General features: G+C 36.1%; 1 protein-coding gene across 1 annotated transcript in view; it reads right to left on the bottom strand.

The window, feature by feature from the left end:
- EPHA3 (EPH receptor A3) overlaps positions 1 to 19,016 on the bottom strand; it is a 404,569-nt gene that overhangs the window by 218,045 nt on the left and 167,508 nt on the right. The gene's annotated exons all lie outside the window — the stretch shown is intronic.

Raw genomic sequence — 19,016 nt, 5'->3', positions numbered from 1 at the left:
ATTTGCAGCAAGGCAAAGTTCAAAGACACTGCATTATTTGTAAAAGATAGGAATACAGTGTAAATGCTGGTAATTCTTGTGCAAACTGCCCATACAACTACAGGTGTGTGGCATATAGCTAAATTATATGACTTAAGTATTTTTAAAGTTAAATTTTAAGTAGAAACTATAAATTAAACTATAATTATAAAATTTTAGTTTTAAAGATAGTAGCCAAGAATTGATTTTTTAAGTCACTCAGTCGTGGCTGACTCTTTGTGACCCCATGGACTGTAGCCTACCAGGCTCCTCTGTCCATAGGATTTTCCAGGCAAGAGTACTGGAGTGGGTTGCCATTTCTTTTTCCAGTAACTGATATAGTATGACTTATTTCCATTTGATATATGACTTATTTAATCTGATTCATTTGACAGAATTTTCTTTTCTTACATTTCTGGCCATTCTTTCTTTCATATTCTTACTCCTCCTTCTCTTCCTTGGACATAATTTCAGAGATGTAAGCTCTTACAAATAATTATGTCCAAAAACACTGAATAACAGAGAAGGTCATGCTCATAAACGACTCTTGGTTTCCCCAGGTGGATCTAACTTTATGGACTTTCAGTCATAAAAAAATATTTTCAGTTTATCATGAACACAAATCAGAAACATATTCAACTTTATTTTATGTAGTAGAAAAATGATCTTTACTTAGGAGTATTTAAAAACACTATGCTCAGTTACTATTTCTAACTTGGTTTGTTTTTCTTAACTTGCGCCTTGCAGAAGGTGATAGAGAAACTTTATATTTAAAGATGTCCTTTCCTCAATATTGTTGAGCTTAATGTTCCTTGATCAGTCCTGAATATTCATTGGAAGGACTGATGCTGAAGCTGAGACTCTAATACTTTGGCTACCTGATGCGAAGAACTGACTTGTTAGAAAAGATCCTGATGCTGAGAAACATTGATGGCAGGAGGAGAGGGGACGACAAAGGATGAGGTGGTTGGATGGCATCATTGACTTGATGGACATGAGTTTGAGCAAACTCTGCGAGTTGGTGATGGACAGGGAAGCCTGGCATGCTGCAGTCCACGGGGTCGCAAAGAATTGAACACAACTGAGCGACTGAACTGAGCTGAAGAATAAGAATAGGTAATGTTTGTGTCTGAGTGCTGAAGTGCAGAATATAACAATATTAATAGGAATTAATAAGTGATGAGAATATCTATATGTTGTGTACACAAAAATTACAAATATATAAAAGGGAAGGCAATATGTTTTCCTGCTTGGATTTTTAAAAGTATTATTGTTACAACTTGAGAAATATTCTGGGGAAGAAAGATTTTTTTTTCATGCCTGTTTATTTTTAATCAAAGCACATATTTCTGTCAGAAAGAGGAAAAGAGAAAAATGTTGTACAAGAGAAATTTTGTTTCAAAGAATATTTGAAAATTGACATTGAACTCATTCAGAAAATCACAACCATGAGGCATAGACAGTATACTAAAAACCTAGACAGTATATTAAAAAGCAGAGACATTACTTTGCCAACAAAGGTCCGTCTAGTCAAAGCTATGGTTTTTCCAGTAGTCATGTATGGATGTGAGAACTGGACTATAAAGAAAGCTGAGCACCAAAGAATTAATGCTTTTGAACTGTGGTGTTGGAGAAGACTCTTGAGAGTCCCGTGGACTGCAAGGAGATCCAACTAGTCCATCCTAAAGGAAATCAGTCTTGAATATTCATTGGAAGGACTGATGCTGAAGCTGAAACTCCAGTATTTGGCCACTTGATGTAAATGGCCAATTCATCGGAAAAGACCCTGATTCTGGGAATAATTGAAGGTGGGAGAAGAAGGGGAAGGCAGAGGATGAGATGGTTGGATGACATCATTGACTCGATGAACATGAGTTTGAGTAAGCTCCAGGAGTTGATGATGGGCAGGGAAGCCTGGTGTGCTGCAGTCTATGGGGTCACAAAGAGTCAGACACGACTGAGTGACTAAACTGAACCAACTGAGGCATAGATAAAATTTGATAACATTTATTCAAAATCACTGAAGATGGTGACTGCAGCCATGAAATTAAAAGACGCTTACTCCTTGGAAGAAAAGTTATGACCAACATAGATAGTATATTCAAAAGCAGAGACATTACTTTTCCGACTAAGGTCCGTCTAGTCAAGGCTATGATTTTTCCAGTAGTCATGTATGGATGTGAGAGTTGGACTGTGAAGAAGGCAGAGCGCCGAAGAATTGATGCGTTTGAACTGTGGTGTTGGAGAAGACTCTTGAGAGTCCCTTGGACTGCAAGGAGATCCAACCAGTCCATCCTAAAGGCGACCAGTCCTGGGTGTTCTTTGGAAGGAATGATGCTGAAGCTGAAACTCCAGTACTTTGGCCACCTCATGCGAAGAGTGGACTCATCAGAAAAGACTCTGATGCTGGGAGGGATTGGGGGCAGGAGGAGAAGGGGATGACAGAGGATGAGATGGCTGGATGGCATCACTGACTCGATGGACGTGAGTCTGAGTGAACTCTGGGAGTTGGTGATGGACAGGGAGTCCTGGCATGCTGAGATTCATGGGGTCGCAAAGAGTTGGACATGACTGAGCGACTGAACTGAACTGAACTGATTCAACTTCAACTAAAAGAAAGTTAGTAACTAAGAGGGTACACACTTTTAAAATGGTCATGGTGGTCTGAATTCTTACTCAAGGTACAAAATTCAGCACTCTATTGCATCTCTTCTTATGGAAATAAGACAGAATTGAGGGTTAGGCTGAATGTAGATTGAGAAGCTGTCCACATGGCTAACTCTCTTAGTCATAAAGAACAGGTGGACCAACAGCTGGCCAAGACAGATAGGAACAAATAAGAAGGTAGTGGACAGAAATCCAGTCAAAAGGAGGGTGGAGAAGGATTCCTGAGCTTAAGGTCAAAAGTAAACTAATAACCCAGTCTTCTAAAAGTCAAATTATGGCTAGCAATGATAATGATACATAATACTACTACTAACAAATCTCAGTCCCTAACCATTTGCTGTCAGAAAATGTACAGAATACTTAAATATATAATATTAATAGATCCTCTTATAGTAATTAATTCTGACTCCATGGATACTAAAATTAAGTTTTAAATTTGGTGTCCACAGAAGAAACACTAGCTGCCTGAGGTCTGTTATAAATTTATTTAAGTGATCTTGACAGTCTTCTCAAAGAGGTACTATTTTTATAACTTACATTCTAAAGATAATCCTACGTGGCCCTGAGAGACCAGTGACTTCAAGTCATATAGCTTATAACAGAAAATCTTGTCACTCAAAATCAGGCAATCTACCTCTAGATTCTATGTTCCAAACAAGTGGCTTTCAGACTATAGCTTGCTTCAAAATCAACCTGTTAAACACATACTGTTGGGTCCTATAGTCTGAGCTACTAAGTCAGCTGGTCTGGAGTAGACCCAAGGATCAGCATTTCTAACCACTCCCCAGTGACACTGCTGCTGCTTGGGGCCTCACACTTTGAGAACCACAATACTATGCTCCTTCTTGGGTGCAGGAATGTCATTTCAATTCTCTGTAAAACGTATAAAATAAATCTTCCTTGTAGGATCACTTTGAAGATTAAGTAAGTTATCACATGAAACTGTGTCTGGCACACAATCAACACTAATTACTTGAAAGATATCATTGGGCAATAAAGTTACAAAAATAGTACTTGAATTCAACTGGATGTTTAAAAGAGTAGAAAAGTTGAAACAATCACGTCATAAAACTGTATATTTTTTCAATTATAACTAATGCTAAAGGGTTATCCTATGACCTTGTAAGACAGAAAATCTTGCTTTGACCTCAGGTTGTTCTTTTGTTTTTTCTCTCTAACTTGTACATAAGAAAAATTATATCATTCACCACAACGCAGGAAGGCTGCAAAGAATAACTTGTAAAATTATTTTACAGCACTTTGGGAAAATAATGGAGTATATAAAAGCTAATAATAAATTTCACCTTCCTCAGAGAACATTGTAAATTTTCATTCTCAGCTGATTTACTGCTAGACCTAAAGTGCTAAAGTTATAGACCAGATTTTTTTCTTGAAAAATCAGTACAGTTAGGCTTTCTCTTTTGATGCGTCATCAATATAATTTATAATGTCTAATTATCTACAACCCTGAAAATATATTCAATTTCCTTACTTTCAAGCACAATGATTATGTGATAAAATTTTGCTGGCTCAGAATAATACAAACAGAAACATGAAAATCAGGATAAACCACACATTAATAAATTCTTTCCAAAGGGAAAATCAAATTTGAAGTTTTGAAGAACTTGAAGTATCCCTTTAAATTTTTGAGAGTGCAGTGAACTTTAGGTGAGCGATCCTTGCCTATTATTCCTTTCTAAGTAATGAAGATTAGCCACATGAACAGACATATCTTTCAGCAGCAATAGCATTAGGAAACATGTGTCTTCACAAAGAAAGTTGATCTGTTGGGGTCTGTTTGAAAGTGGTGTGGCCTAGTGGACTAGGTGTCAGAAGTTGTGAATTTTAATCCCCCTCAAATACTGCTCCATGCTACTGACTTGTGTGGCCTGAGGCAAGTGAGTGAATTGTTTCCTTCGGCATTTAAATGCAACTTTTGGAAAAATGGATGAAATAACAGAAACTTACCACAAAAAATTAAGTTCATGATTTTTCTTAACCTCCATCAGAAAGCACATCCTAGCTATTATGAACTTGGTATATATTTTCCATCATTGTAAACATTTGAGAGGAACTTCTTTGAAGGCCAATATGAAATGAGACTAACAGCAAAGAGAGCCTAGAATTACTAACAGAACATATTTGTGGCCTAATGGAATCACACTGTTGTAAAACAGCGTGTTACCCTATTGGTTTATTGTTCTTTTCACAAACTAAGGATAATCTCAGAAACTGTTAGCATTCTAGTATAAAGCCTTTGAGTCTTTGCTTGTTCCCCATAATTCTCAGCTTTTAATTTTTTTGGCACTTAAAAAAAATAAAAATAAGCCAAAGTGCAAATAAAATAAGCCAATGGTAAAGTCTGTGCTATTTGGATTTACCAGGACATCCTTTGTAAAGCTGTTTTTAAAAAACAATTGGCTAAGCAACAATATCTCCTTTCCAAGCCTTTCTTTTTAATATATCATCCTCCAACATGGATGACTTTTAATGCCCATTTAGAAACATCCTTTCTTGGCTAATTCTGTTGTCTGCTTTCAAGGAGAAAAGCGGAGCTGACTTGTGTTAGTCAGTGGTGCCCAAGCCTTTTTAAATGAGAATAGGATACCAGACTAAATAAATCAACCTTCCTTTGCCTGAGTAACATCTGAATTAGCCACAGTATAAAACACTCAAGGATAATTAATGATATGCTTTGAGTCAACCCTTATTCACTTCTAATTCAAGCATACCTGCATCTTTTTAAAGCATAGCTACAAAGAAAATTACAGTGAAGGTCATCATCTTAAATTTCTTGAAGATCTTATCATCTATTATAACTTTTATAATATATTTTGTCAAGATAAGCTTACTTCACTCATACTCATTTTTCTGTTTGGTTACTACTCACCTTTTGTTACGTTTCATTTTATTTCATTTCTAATTCTGCTTAGAAAATCTGATTTTTGTTCATCCAGTTTGTTTCTACTTTGCAAACTTTTTTTATGCACTCTAAGAAGAAAAGGACCCAGGCAGAAGATGAGAAGGAATGGTAGGAAACATTAGACATTTTCATTGTTTTAAATGAAATGCTATTTTAAATATTTTATAAAGGCCGTTGCTTTCCAAAGGTCTTAGCCCTTTCAAGGTTAGACAAGTGAAGCTCTGTTTCTGAAGAAAAATGTACTAGATTACATTAAACTTGGTTTTGAAAATCTCATTTCATATTTGGCAAATGATTGTGATTTTTTCATTGCTAAATTTTCTTCTAGTCTAGTCTTGCTTTTGAGTTGTTTTATTGTACTTTTAATCATATACCTTTAAATAAAATCAATTGTTTATAACCAATCAAAATAGTAATATAAAAACAATTATAAAGATCAAGGGAGAAAGTAAAAAAAATAAAGAAATCTAAAGCATTTCAAAAATATTTAAATCACCAAGATGAATGAATATGCTAATTGCTTAAGAAAAGTTACATCTTTAGGACTGGAAGAAAATTAAGAGGTCCTTTATAAATACTTACATATAAATATTGAGAGTTTTTAATCAAAATCTATAGAAGTAATCAAAGTTCACGGATTCATGTATTGTGCCACAGTACTTAATTAAATAACAAAGATCACATCATATATTACTTTGCACATTTTTCAAAAAGTGTTTCATGAAATAAGTGTGCATCAGAATATTTACAAAGATTATTAAGATAAAAGTCTTTGGATGTGAAATTTATTTTTTCAAAAAATAAAATTTCTTTTCTGTAGAACTACTCAGAGCTGTTAACTCATTAATGTACTTTATGAAGGTGTCAGTATGAGAAGGAGGATATTGGATATTTTATTTCCCAAAATTATATGGCCAATCTATCCCCCATATTTCCTAAGGGAGCCTTTACAAGAATACTGTTCTCTGTGATACTAGTTTTGCAAAATTTAGCTCCAGATGAAAGTTTTCTTAAAAGCAAAGATTCTGCTCCTTTTTTCACTTATTACAATTACAACTTGGTAGATTTTAATCAATTTCACCAACATATGTTAATAATTTTAAAAGTTACCAGTTCAACTGAAATATTGAGATCACTAAAAGCATAAGAGTTAGTTTTCACTTTATCAGTATTCTTAATGACTTTCTCGGACTTCAGTACTGAATTGGGCACTTTATCCATGACATTATTCTAACTCCAAAGGTGGAAAGTCATGTTTTATTTTAAGACAGAATTCCAAAACCATTTATATTTATTAATTCAATAAGTATTTCTTGAGATCCTAGTACTTGCCAAGCATGGATGTATGCTTTGGAGATGGATCAGTAAATAAGTTGTATACTGCTTCTATTCTCAGTTTTTATCCTACTTAAGGACATGGACATTAGCAAATTTATTTCAGAAATTATTTAAATGTAAGAAGTGTTGATAAACAAACACACACAATTATTTATATGTCAACTTGACTGGGCTAAGGGATTTTCAAGAGTGTCCTTATAGTCTTCTAAGGACAGTGTCTGAAAACAATGGCCATGACTGATTTCATATGCCATCTCCTCACAGGCCAGCAAACCTTGCTGCTGCTGCTAAGTCGCTTCAGTCGTGTCCGACTGTGTGCGACCCCATAGATGGCAGCGCACCAGGCTCCTCTGTCCCTGGGATTCTCCAGGCAAGAATACTGGAGTGGGTTGCCATTTCCTTCTCCAATGCATGCATGCATCCTAAGTCACTTCAGTTGTGTCCGACTCTGTGCAACCCTATGGACAGCAGCTCACCAGGCTCCTCTATCTACGTGATTCTCTAGGCAAGAATACTGGAGTAGGTTGCCATTTCCTTCAGCAAACCTTACTGGAAATTAATTGGTATAGTAAGAAGAAGAGCAAGCTCAGCCTTTGTTGGAATATTAACTGCTCAGAAGCTAATGTGTAGAGAATGCCTGAGAGCAGAACACCTAAGCAGCTGTTTTGTATTGAGCAATAGCAGGTCAGCCTCAAAGACTTCAGGGAAACTGCTGCGGGGCCCATAGCATACTAACAGGAAACAATGGGAAACAGCAGCCATTCACGAATCAGTCTTGTGTGGAAGTCAGCACAGAGGGAGATTCTGACTGTGCAAAACAAAAAGGCAAAGAACAAAGTAATGTTATGTTCTGTCAATAGTGCCTGCAGCAGCAAGCTGAAGGATATTATTTATTTTCTGTTGGAGCTTTAAGTCAATATTACACATAGGGTGAAGTGAAAGTCGCTCAGTTGTGTCCCACTTTTTATGACCCCATGGAGTACACAGTCCATGGAGTTCTCCAGGCCAGAATATTGGAGTGGGTAGCCATTTCATTCTCCAGGGGATATTCCCATCCCAGGGATTGAACCCAGGTATCCCACATTGTAGGTGGATTCTTTACCAGCTGAGCCACCAGGGAAGCTCAAAAATACGAGTGCGTAGCCTACCCTTTTCCAGAGGATCTTCCTGACCCAGGAACTGAACTGGGATCTCCTGCATTGGAGGTGGATTCTTTACCAGTTGAGCTACCAGGGGAAGTCTTACACATAGAAAGTGTTTGCAAATACGTTTTTTTCTCTTCAAATAGCGTATGCCCCACTGCTCACATAGAAACTTCCAACACTTAAAATCCAAGATCTGCTAGTTAATTCTATACTTATTTAGAGTGCCTGCTATGCTGGAAGCATTTTTCTAGCTACTTGAATATCATCTATAAACAAAATAAAGATCTTTGTTACAATGTGGCTTTTATTTTAGTCAGAAAGGCAGAAAATAAACATAATAGCTAGGAAAATTATGACAATGTTAGACGATGGTAAGTGCTGTGGAAAAAAAAAAGTGGATCAATGTAAGAGGATTAGCGTGTGTGGAGTGGTAGCATGTTGAGGTATTTAAGGCCATTGTACGTAATAGTTATTCAAAAACTTGGAGGTTAGTCCACAGAAAATCTGAGGAAACTGGATTTTCTCTGGAGCAAAGAACAAAGAGTGAAACATGCCTACAAAGCAGTAGCAAGGTGGCTGACAGTGGTAGCAGAGGCCATGACCTTGAGAGGAGTAAAAAGGAATGTTGAGGTAACTAGACCAGTCATACAAGGCCTTACAGGACTCGTTAAGAAAAAAAAAAATTAATTTTGAAATGAATTCAGACACAGAATTCATTCAAATGCAAAAATAGCACATTTCCACATACCCTTCACTCAGCTTCCCTCAATGTTATTATTCAATATATAAGTATAGTACCGAGACTACAGAATTGATATTGGTACAATAAACTAAACTACAAATTTCCAGGAGACTTCCCATACATTCACTTGTGATTATTGTCATTTGGTGTAAAGCTGTTTGAATTTTATTGTGCATATCAGGTCAGTTCAGTTCAGTTGCTCAGTCATGACCGACTCTTTGCGACCCCATGAATCACAGCACACCAGGCCTCCCTGTCCATCACCAACTCCCGGAGTTCACTCAAACTCACATCCACTGAGTTGGTGATGCCATCCAGCCATCTCATCCTCTGTCATCCCCCTTTCCTCCTGCCCCTAATCCCTCCCAGCATCAGAGTCTTTTCCAATGAGTCAAATCTTCGCATGAGGTGGCCAAAGTATTGGAGTTTCAGCTTTAGCATCATTCCTTCCAAAGAACACCCAGGACTGGTCTCTGTTAGGATGGAGTGGTTGGATCTCTTTGCAGTCCAAGTCTCCAGCACCACAGTTCAAAAGCATCAATTCTTCGGCGCTCAGCTTTCTTCACAGTCCAACTCTCACATCCATACATAACTACTGGAAAAACCATAGCCTTGACGGACCTTTGTTGGCAAAGTAATGTCTCTGCTTTTGAATATGCTATCTAGGTTGGTTATAACTTTCCTTCCAAGGAGTAAGTATCTTTTAATTTCATGGTTGCAGTCACCATCTGCAGTGATTTTGGAGCTCCCAAAAAATGAAGTCTGACACTGTTTTCACTGTTTCCCCATCTATTTTCCATGAAGTGATGGGACCAGATGCCATGATCTTAGTTTTCTGAATGTTGAACTTTAAGCCAACTTTTTCACTCTCCTCTTTTACTTTCATCAAGAGGATTTTTAGTTCCTTTTCATTTTCCGCCATAATGGTGGTGTCATCTGCATATCTGAGGTTATTGATATTTCTCCCGGGAATCTTGATTCCAGCTTGTGCTTCTTCCAGCTCATATAGTTTTGTATAAATACCACCACGGTCAGGGGGCAGAGTTGCTCAATCATTCCCTATAACTCTAATTATTATTACATGCTTTCCCCACCCAAAGACTCTTATAACTACCTGACCTTGAGTTGAAAGGTGAAGACTTTAGTTTTGAGTGAGATTGGCTCCTATGAACAGTTTTGAACAAATGAGTGACACGATCTGCTACAACATGATGGTGATGATAATATAAATATAGGCATAGATATTCCTTATGCAATTATAATTCAAAAAAGTTCAAACCTAATAGAATTTTGAAAGAATAAGAAAAAGAGCACATGTAATTCTTTTTGGTGGATAATGGTAAGGATCATGCCAATTGTTTTGAGAAGAGAGGGGAGGAGAAGCATCAGAGGTGAAAATAGAAGACAGGTGAAGCTACTCAAACCTTAACAAGACATGAAGGTGACAGGGACCAGGGTACAAAAGTTCTATAGGCAGATCTTCCTTGACTTACCATGGGGCTACACCCAGGCAAACCCATTGTCAGTTGAAACATTGTTAAGCCAAAAATGCATTTAACACACCTACCCTCCCAAACATAGCCTAGCTCACCTTAAATGTGCTCAGAACCCTTACATTAGCCTATACTTGGGTCAAATCAGCTAACAGAAAGCCTATTTTATACCAGAGTGTTGAATATTTCATGCAATTCATTGAATACTGGAGAAAAATATGATAAATATGATTATATGAATACAGAATAGTTGTAAATGTATCAGTAGTTTACCCTCATGATCACGTGGCTGACTGGAGCTGTGGCTCACTCTTGCTGCCTCCTATCATGAGAAAGTATCTTATCACATACCATTCATCTGGGGAAAGATTAAAATTCAAAATTCACAGGACAGCTTCTACTGAATGTGTATTGCTTTCGCACATGGTAAAGTAGAAAAAACACAAGTCGAACCATTTTAAGTTGGGAGGACCATCTTTATGGAGAAGAGGCTAGATTTTTATTATTTTCTGAAGGTAGAGCTCTTCAGAATATTGTATGTGCAATCTAACAGAAAGAGAAGAGGCAATATGCCACAAGTTTCTCAATATGTTGGTCCTATAAGAAGCTTTGCTGAACTTACATAGAAGTGGTGCTATATAGATAGGAAATTTTAAATCATTTAAACAATAATTTTAGGATTCACTAGACATACAATTATAAGTAGATTTATCCATTATATAGCCTATCCTATTTTTTAGAGTAAATATAATATCACAGAAGGAAATAATACTAATCAGAAAACTAAATATATAAAGATTATTTTCTATTTGATCAGTGCAGAAGAAAGTGATTTCAGGTACTTATTACTATCTGCTGACACTCACTTTTTTTTTTTAACTAAGCAAAGCAAATTGCATAGTGTGTTTCCAAAACATTTTAACAAAAGTTTATAGAACTTTATCTTGTTATTAAGTACAGGATCTGAATGTGAATTAAACAGATAATTTTTTCTTTTCTTACTAATTTATTTTTTAAATTATAGGATAATTGCTTTATAGATTTGTGTTGGTTTCTGCCACACATGAACATGAACATAGGTATACATGTCTTCTCCCTCTTGAATGCCCCTCCCACCTTCCTTAGTGTGGAGAAACATAAATTTAAAAGGCAAGGGAAAAAGTGAAAATATTGTTCACCATTTTCTAGTATTATTTTTATCAAACTGTACAGATCAATGGTGGAAAATGAAATGGCAACCCACTCCAGTACTCTTGCCTAGAGAATCTCATGAACAGAGGAGCCTAGTGGGCTACAGTCCATGGGTCTCAGAGTCAGACACACAAATCAGTGGTCAGAACAATGGATACATTTGATATTGTTTATGAAAGCTCGAATGAAAAAAGCTTTAAAATCACATTCCTTCCTTGTGATTTCTAACCCTAAAATTTATAGTATATTTAAAATATGGAAATAAAGCAGCTATTCCAACTCCTCAGGGCAAGACCATCTGTATTATGTGCTTTTGCTACTGTTCAAAGAATAACATCATATTCTTTTTATTTCAAATAAACTCCACAAACTATAATTTTAAATATATGTTCTCAATTTTCAGTTTCTTTTTAGCCATAAACTTTTCTATTAATTAACTAAATTCAGTGCCTATGACAACATGAAATGAAACTGGTATTTAAGAAAATTTACAGACATAGGCATCTCGCTAAACTGCTCTTATTTACTCAAAGCAATACCTTAAAATTTACATTTTCACAAGAAATTGACAATTGATCTTGACCTCCTTTGTAAGTATAGGTTTCTAATAAATGTGTATATACACTTTAAAGCTCAAACTATAATGCATGTCATCATAGAGGCTAAGGGAACAAAGGAATGCACTAATGACTAAAGTCTGTCCTCTGCCAGGCATGTCTTTTTTGAGAATGTTCATCTTTTATTATACAAGTGCAACTTTGAGATGAGGGGAGGGCATGATGTGGGTGTGAATGGTATCTTTCAATTTCATAGATCCATTCTTTTCAAAGTATATAAGATATATGTGTGTGTGTGTGTATAAGTGTATTGAATCTGTCTCACTAATGAACTTGAGAGATTTTATACCTAAAATGAGGTATAGTGAGTACTGGGAAAAAGAAAAAAAGGGTTAATATAGCATACAATTTACAGCTATTAACAGGCAAAACTTTGCCTTTTTCTTAAAAAAAAAAAGTAAACCTGTAACTTCTGCTGGGATCAGAAGTATCATTTGCAAAACTCTTTTAACCACTGTTTCACCTCTTCACTTGACAATGCATAAATCTTTTTCTACTGCTCTGAAGAGCTAAATGGCATCTGGCCATGGCGATCGACTGAACTGGGGGCAGAGAGAAGTAAAATCAGTTTAAAACAAACCAGTTAGAAGAACTGCATTCTATCAATATTTTCCCTAAAGTATTTTCATCTTTATACTAATACCTTACATGAAATATATATGATATACATATTACATTAAACATTTATGTATTCTTGCCTGGAAAATTCAATGAACAGAGGAGTCTGGCAGGCTACAATCCATAGGGTCACAAAGAGTTTGATACGACTGAAGTAACTTAGCATGCACACGTGCAAACATATATTTACATAAATATAAAGTCTTAAAGATGAACAATGAATTCCCTGCAAATGGTATTGTACCTATTGTTGACATCTATTAAGGTAAGAGTATGAAAAACTTGAGCAATATTTTTTAAACATAAATAGACAAAAAGTTCAATGTTTTATAATGATTACAGACCTTGGAAAATACCCACAAATTAGAAAAAAATGCTGAAGGGCAACTGGCAAATGGGATCTGAACTTTTTTAGTGTATTTTGCATCTGCACTCTACTTGAGAAGTTTCTTTTTTATAACCACAAATAGCCAAAAATATGAAATATTCTCTCTCCTTTTAGAGTTTAGTCTAGCATACTATATGTTTAAATATGGTCTAAACCAGTCTTGGAATTCAACATTTCTCAAAGAATTCAATGAAACATTAATTATCATTGTTCTTGGCAGGCATACACGGCAATTTGGAAATGACTTGCAGTATGAGAAATACATAGAATCATATTTACTCTGCAAATATTTCATATTCTTTAAAAGAAATGATCCTAAAACTATGACATGTTTTTGCTCTATACTTTACTATTTCTAAATAGACAATCTATAGAAACCAAAACTCAAAGTAAATTCATTGTTTTCTTTCTCTTAGGTTGTATATATCATAGTTATTTTTATTCATATATGCTTCATTTAAAAAGACAAAGCAAAATAATGTGGTTAATAATAAACATACATAATATGTTTAAATATAAACATCCTGAGATACTCGAAACAGTAAAATGCCTTATATGTTTTTCTATTACCCTGAATATATGGCTATAAGATTAATCAATTTAAATTTTTCATCCACATAAAACAGTATCATGTAGTAAAATTAAGGCATGTAAATGGATTAACGTCTTCTAGATAAGACAAATTAACAAAAATTCAAATTTTTATTAAAATAAAAATGGCATTTGAGTACCATTATGGATTGTACCTGATTGCTTAATACATTTATCTTCATAGTTATGTGAGAGTTGAAAGAGCATGGACTCAGTCAACAGATCAATGTGTGTGTAAGTAGGAATTTTACCCTTTACTGACAATGTTACCTTGGAGAAATTACTTAATGTCTCTGAATTGCGGTTTAATTAGATTTATATCACTTACATTTAGGGTGAAGACATGCAAAACACATGATATGCTGTCTTCATAACAAAACATGATATGCTGCCATAGATTTTAGTCACCATTCTCATCTTTCATGTTCAGTGTTTATATATGATAAATTAGTTTGGCCCAGAATTGTCATCATGATTGAAACATCTATCACTTATTAAAAGTTATTATATTAGTCTCCTTATTTAAAGAAATTACTGTGATCTATTTGAGAGGTTAAAAAAATCCTGTAAAGAAGTATTTTTCTGCACAGGTTCTAATTCAAGAGAGTTGGTTTTCATTTTGCCTTTTTTTTTTTCCTGTTTGTTTTTTAATATAGGAGATTCTGAGGTAAAAATAGAAAAAACAAACAACAGCCCATTGGTTTGACAAGAGTATGTCCAGAACTCTGATAATTGAACTTCTAAAGACTTTCACATTTTCAAAAGCAAAATGGTTAGAAATGATTCTGTATGTCTAACTGCTTAGATCTAAGGCTGAACTTTTTGTTTCATAATCCCAGACAACTAATTCTACATCCAATGTTTCTAACAATTCTATGAAAGATTGTTCTTAATGTTTGCTATCTATGAAATCTCATAAGAAAGGCTATAAAGCTTACTTGGATGAACACGACTAATCCGTCTTGTCAAGTTTGCAATCTTATAGAAGTATATTACCAAGTATTCTTTGGGAGAAATTTTATCCTGGGGATCAACTGAGGCTTCACACAGAAATGATATTAGAGACAGCATATGGAAACAACAAAAAATAGAATTTTTATATCTAGAAACCATCCCAGGAAAGACAGCAGTAGAAAAAAAAAACACCTAAATAATAGGCAGTCATGAGTGTTTTGGGGTCTTTTAAAGAAATTCTGATATAGTTAATGAATTCAATTTGTTGAAGTCCAAGGGAGCTCCAATTTCGTCTCAAGTATTATGTCTGTACAGGATGGCAGCAGGAATGAGAACAGAAGATAACTGAGATTAGACTATTGAAAGTCAGGCTGAGGAATTTGGTATGCAAAGAAAGACCCTGAGAATTAAAAAAAAAATAGTAATATAAGTAGAACAACAAGTTAGGAAAATTAATGTCATGGTCCTTCACAGAGTAGATAAAGGTAAGGATACAAAAGAGACCACCACCACCACCAATTAGTGATATTTTGGTAATACATATGAGCATTACTGAATCCTAAATCAGAGTGGAAGATACACAGACTGGCCAATAAATATGAAAGAAGGAATCAACTGACTAAATGTGTGAGAATACTTAGGTCAATAAAGCTTCTATGGTTCTAAGCAAAGAATAAAGGAACTTTCACAACTGGGGAAAAGCGACTTGGAAGAACTGATTCAAAAGGGAAGATGCTGAGTTTGGTTTTGGATAAAAATCAATTAAGTTTTCAGTTTTAACACAAAATCAAGTGTCCTTATTTAAGAATATGCGACTAAAAATATGAAACTTCAGTTAAAAGACCTTAAAAACTGGAAATGTTCAATGATACTGGGTAGATGATATTTTACTAAAATGGACAATGTTGGTGACTAACTCAGCATCCATCCTCATCTTATTACTTTCTGGCACAAAATCCTTGAAGTATCCATAACCTTCCCTCAACTTGTAGTCATAACCCTCAGAAATCTGACTCTTCCACAGATTCAGGAATGGAGGAGTGATTATTTCAAGACAGTGAATAGTGAAACAATGAGCATGTGACTTGATTCTAGTCAATAAGATATGATGTAAAGTCGGCAATGAAAATTCTAGGGAAAAATATCCTCTCATCTAACAGAAAACATAGGAAGGCAATTTTTCTTTCAGGTATAATACCCGGGATTACCACAAATTACTTCCAGCTCCCAAGGATGAAGCTGCAGGGATTATGGCAGAATAGAGAAAGAATCTGGGCTCATTCTGAGATTGTTGATTTCTGATAAAAATATATCTGAAACACATCCTATCTCTGGACTTCCTACCATGTAGAATTGGATACATTTTCCTACTGTTTGCACTATTTCAATTAGGGGCCTATTCTTATACACAAATGTCTTCCAATTGCTAAAGACATTTAAAAAGATTTGAGATGCCAAAGGTTCAAAAATGGAGGTAATACTGGCTATTGAAAAGTCATGTCTTAACTGGAAAAATAGGGATTAGAAAAGGAGAGGGGTGATAAATCACTGAGCTATAGAACAGCAGACTTTCTAGAATGAGTTATGATTAGTAAAGCACTTGTTTCAGAGAAACCAGGGAAGGTGATAATTGAGAAAAAAGATCATTGGTTTGGAAACTGGAGGTTCCACTGTGTGAACTCGAAGAATATTATTTCCATACCAGTACCACAGGGAAAAAATGGGCAAGAATTTTATGGTGAAAAAGCACACGTGGCAGATGTTGCAGTTCATTAAGGAAATGATACAGTTCAGTTCAGTTCAGTGGCTCAGTCTTGTCCGACTCTTTGCGACCCCATGAATCGCAGCGCACCAGGCCTCCCTGTCCATCACCAACTCTCAGAGTTCACTCAAACTCTCATCCATTGAGTCGGTGATGCCATCCAGCCATCTCATCCTCGGTCGTCCCCTTCTCCTCCTGCCCCCAATCCCTCCCAGCATCAGAGTCTTTTCCAATGAGTCAACTCTTCGCATGAGGTGGCCAAAGTACTGGAGCTTCAGCTTTAGCATCATTCCTTCCAAAGAACACCCAGGGCTGATCTCCTTTAGAATGGACTGGTTGGATCTCCTTGCAGTCCAAGGGACTTTCAAGAGTCTTCTCCAACACCACAGTTCAAAAGCATCAATTCTTTGGCACTCAGCTTTTTTCACTGTCCAACTCTCACATCCATACATGACCACTGGAAAAACAATAGCCTTGACTAGACGTAACTTTGTTGGCAAAGTAATATCTCTGCTTTTGAATATGCTATCTAGGTTGGTAATAACTTTCCTTCCAAGGAGTAAGCGTCTTTTAATTTCATGGCTGTAATCACCAATTGCAGTGATTTTGGAGCCCAAAAAATAAAGTCTAGATTTCCTTATTAGTTTAGATTAAGGAAAGGAGGTAAATGATAGGGTAACTTGAGAAGATTTATTAGGAAAGCACTTTTGTTTGTGTTTTAGTTGGGAAGATGTAGGTATGTGTGTTAAAAAAAAAAAAACAAGTGAAATGGTAATTCAAAGATATGTACCATAAAAATAGGCAATTGACAAAATAATCAAAAATTCCTTTAAGCATCTGTGTTCACCAGTGCACCTTCGATTGGAATTGTCTTCACTTTCAAGTTTCTGTGGGCAATCTCATTCAGTCTAGAGTTGCAGTTGAATCTGTTCTCAATGATTTTCATGAATCTCCATGTCAACCATGATTTTAGCAATGAAATTTAGAATCAAATTTACAGTTTGCTTAATAGTTTTACTTGAGTATCCCAGAATGACTTTGATTACAGAATGCTCAAACCTAAACACATCACTTTTTTCCACAGTCCTGTATTTTCCCACATTTCCTCTTTGTTATTAGAAAACTGGGTTACCTAAGCTTCTCTCTCCTCAGGTGACCTGTTTCCATAGATTTCATATCCTATGTGTTTTGGGAATTTACGCTTTTCTCCTCGGTTTTATAAAACTGGTCACAGGGAATTCCCTGGCAGTCCAGTAGTTGGGGCTCTGTGTCCTCACTGTTGAGGGCCCAGATTCAATCCCTGGTCAGAAAACTAAGAACCCACAAGCCATGCTTGTGGCAAAAAACAAAACAAAACAAACAAACAAACAAAAAACAACTGGTCTCAATAGTCATGATCACTTCTTGAATTAAAAACTCTTAGTCCCCATTTTGAAATCTCTCATCACAAAGATCTTTCAACTGTTTGTTTTAAGACATTCAAAGCCAACACCTTGCTCCACAAAAAATACCTCCCAGAGACAGATAAGTCAAGTTTAAGTTCCTGGGATGGAATATGATATGACACTATAGTACCTGTCCTCAGCCTGTGCTGTGCTCAGTCGCTTCACTTGTGTCCAGTTCTTTGCAACCCCATGGACTGGAGCCCACCAAGTTCTTTGTTGATGGGATTTTCCCTGCAAGAATTCTGCAGTAGTTTGCCATGCCCTCCTCCAGTGGTTCTTCCCAAACCAGGGATCAAATCCAGGTTTCCTGCCCTCTCTTGAACTGATGGTAGATTGTCTACTGTTGAGCCACTAGGGAAGCCTGTCCCAGGCCTATTTCTCAGATAACATTTTCCACTTCTGCCTGTGCCTATCCCAGTTTATATTTCAGCAATACCAAAATACATGCCATCCTAGCTTACAGCTGTTTCTTACTTTTAAAACTTTGTTAGGATATTGCCTTATTTCAGATTCATCATTCATCTCATCTTTTATGTGCCTCAATTCAGTTCAGTTCAGTTCAGTCATTTAGTCATGTCTGACTCTTTGTGACCACATGAATCGCAGCACGCCAGGCCTCCCTGTCCATCACCAACTCCCGGAGTTCACTCAAACTCATATCTATTGAGTCGGTGATGCCATCCAGCCATCTCATCCTCTGTAATCCCCTTCCCCTCCTCCCCTCAATCTTTCCCAGCATCAGGGTCTTTTCAAATGAGTCAGCTCTTCGCATCGGGTGGCCAAAGTATTGGAGTTTCAGTCCTTCCAATGAACACCCAGGACTGATCTCCTTTAGGATGGACTGGTTGGATCTCTTTGCAGTCCAAGGGACTCTCAAGAGTCTTCTCCAACACCATAGCTCAAAAGCATCAATTCTTTGGTGCTCAGCTTTCTTTATAGTCCACCTCTCACATCCATACCTGACTACTGGAAAAACCATAGCCTTGACTAGACAAATCATAGCCTTTGCCTTTGTTGGCAAAGTAATGTCTCTGCTTTTTTTTTTTTTAAATTTAAATTTTATTTTTTTACTTTACAGTACTGTATTGGTTTTGCCATACATTGACATGAATCCACCACAGGTG

This window comes from Capricornis sumatraensis, chromosome 1 (genome assembly GCF_032405125.1).
Source record: "Capricornis sumatraensis isolate serow.1 chromosome 1, serow.2, whole genome shotgun sequence".
Taxonomy (NCBI): Eukaryota; Metazoa; Chordata; class Mammalia; order Artiodactyla; family Bovidae; genus Capricornis; species Capricornis sumatraensis.
This window is presented reverse-complemented; position numbering and strand designations above follow the sequence as displayed.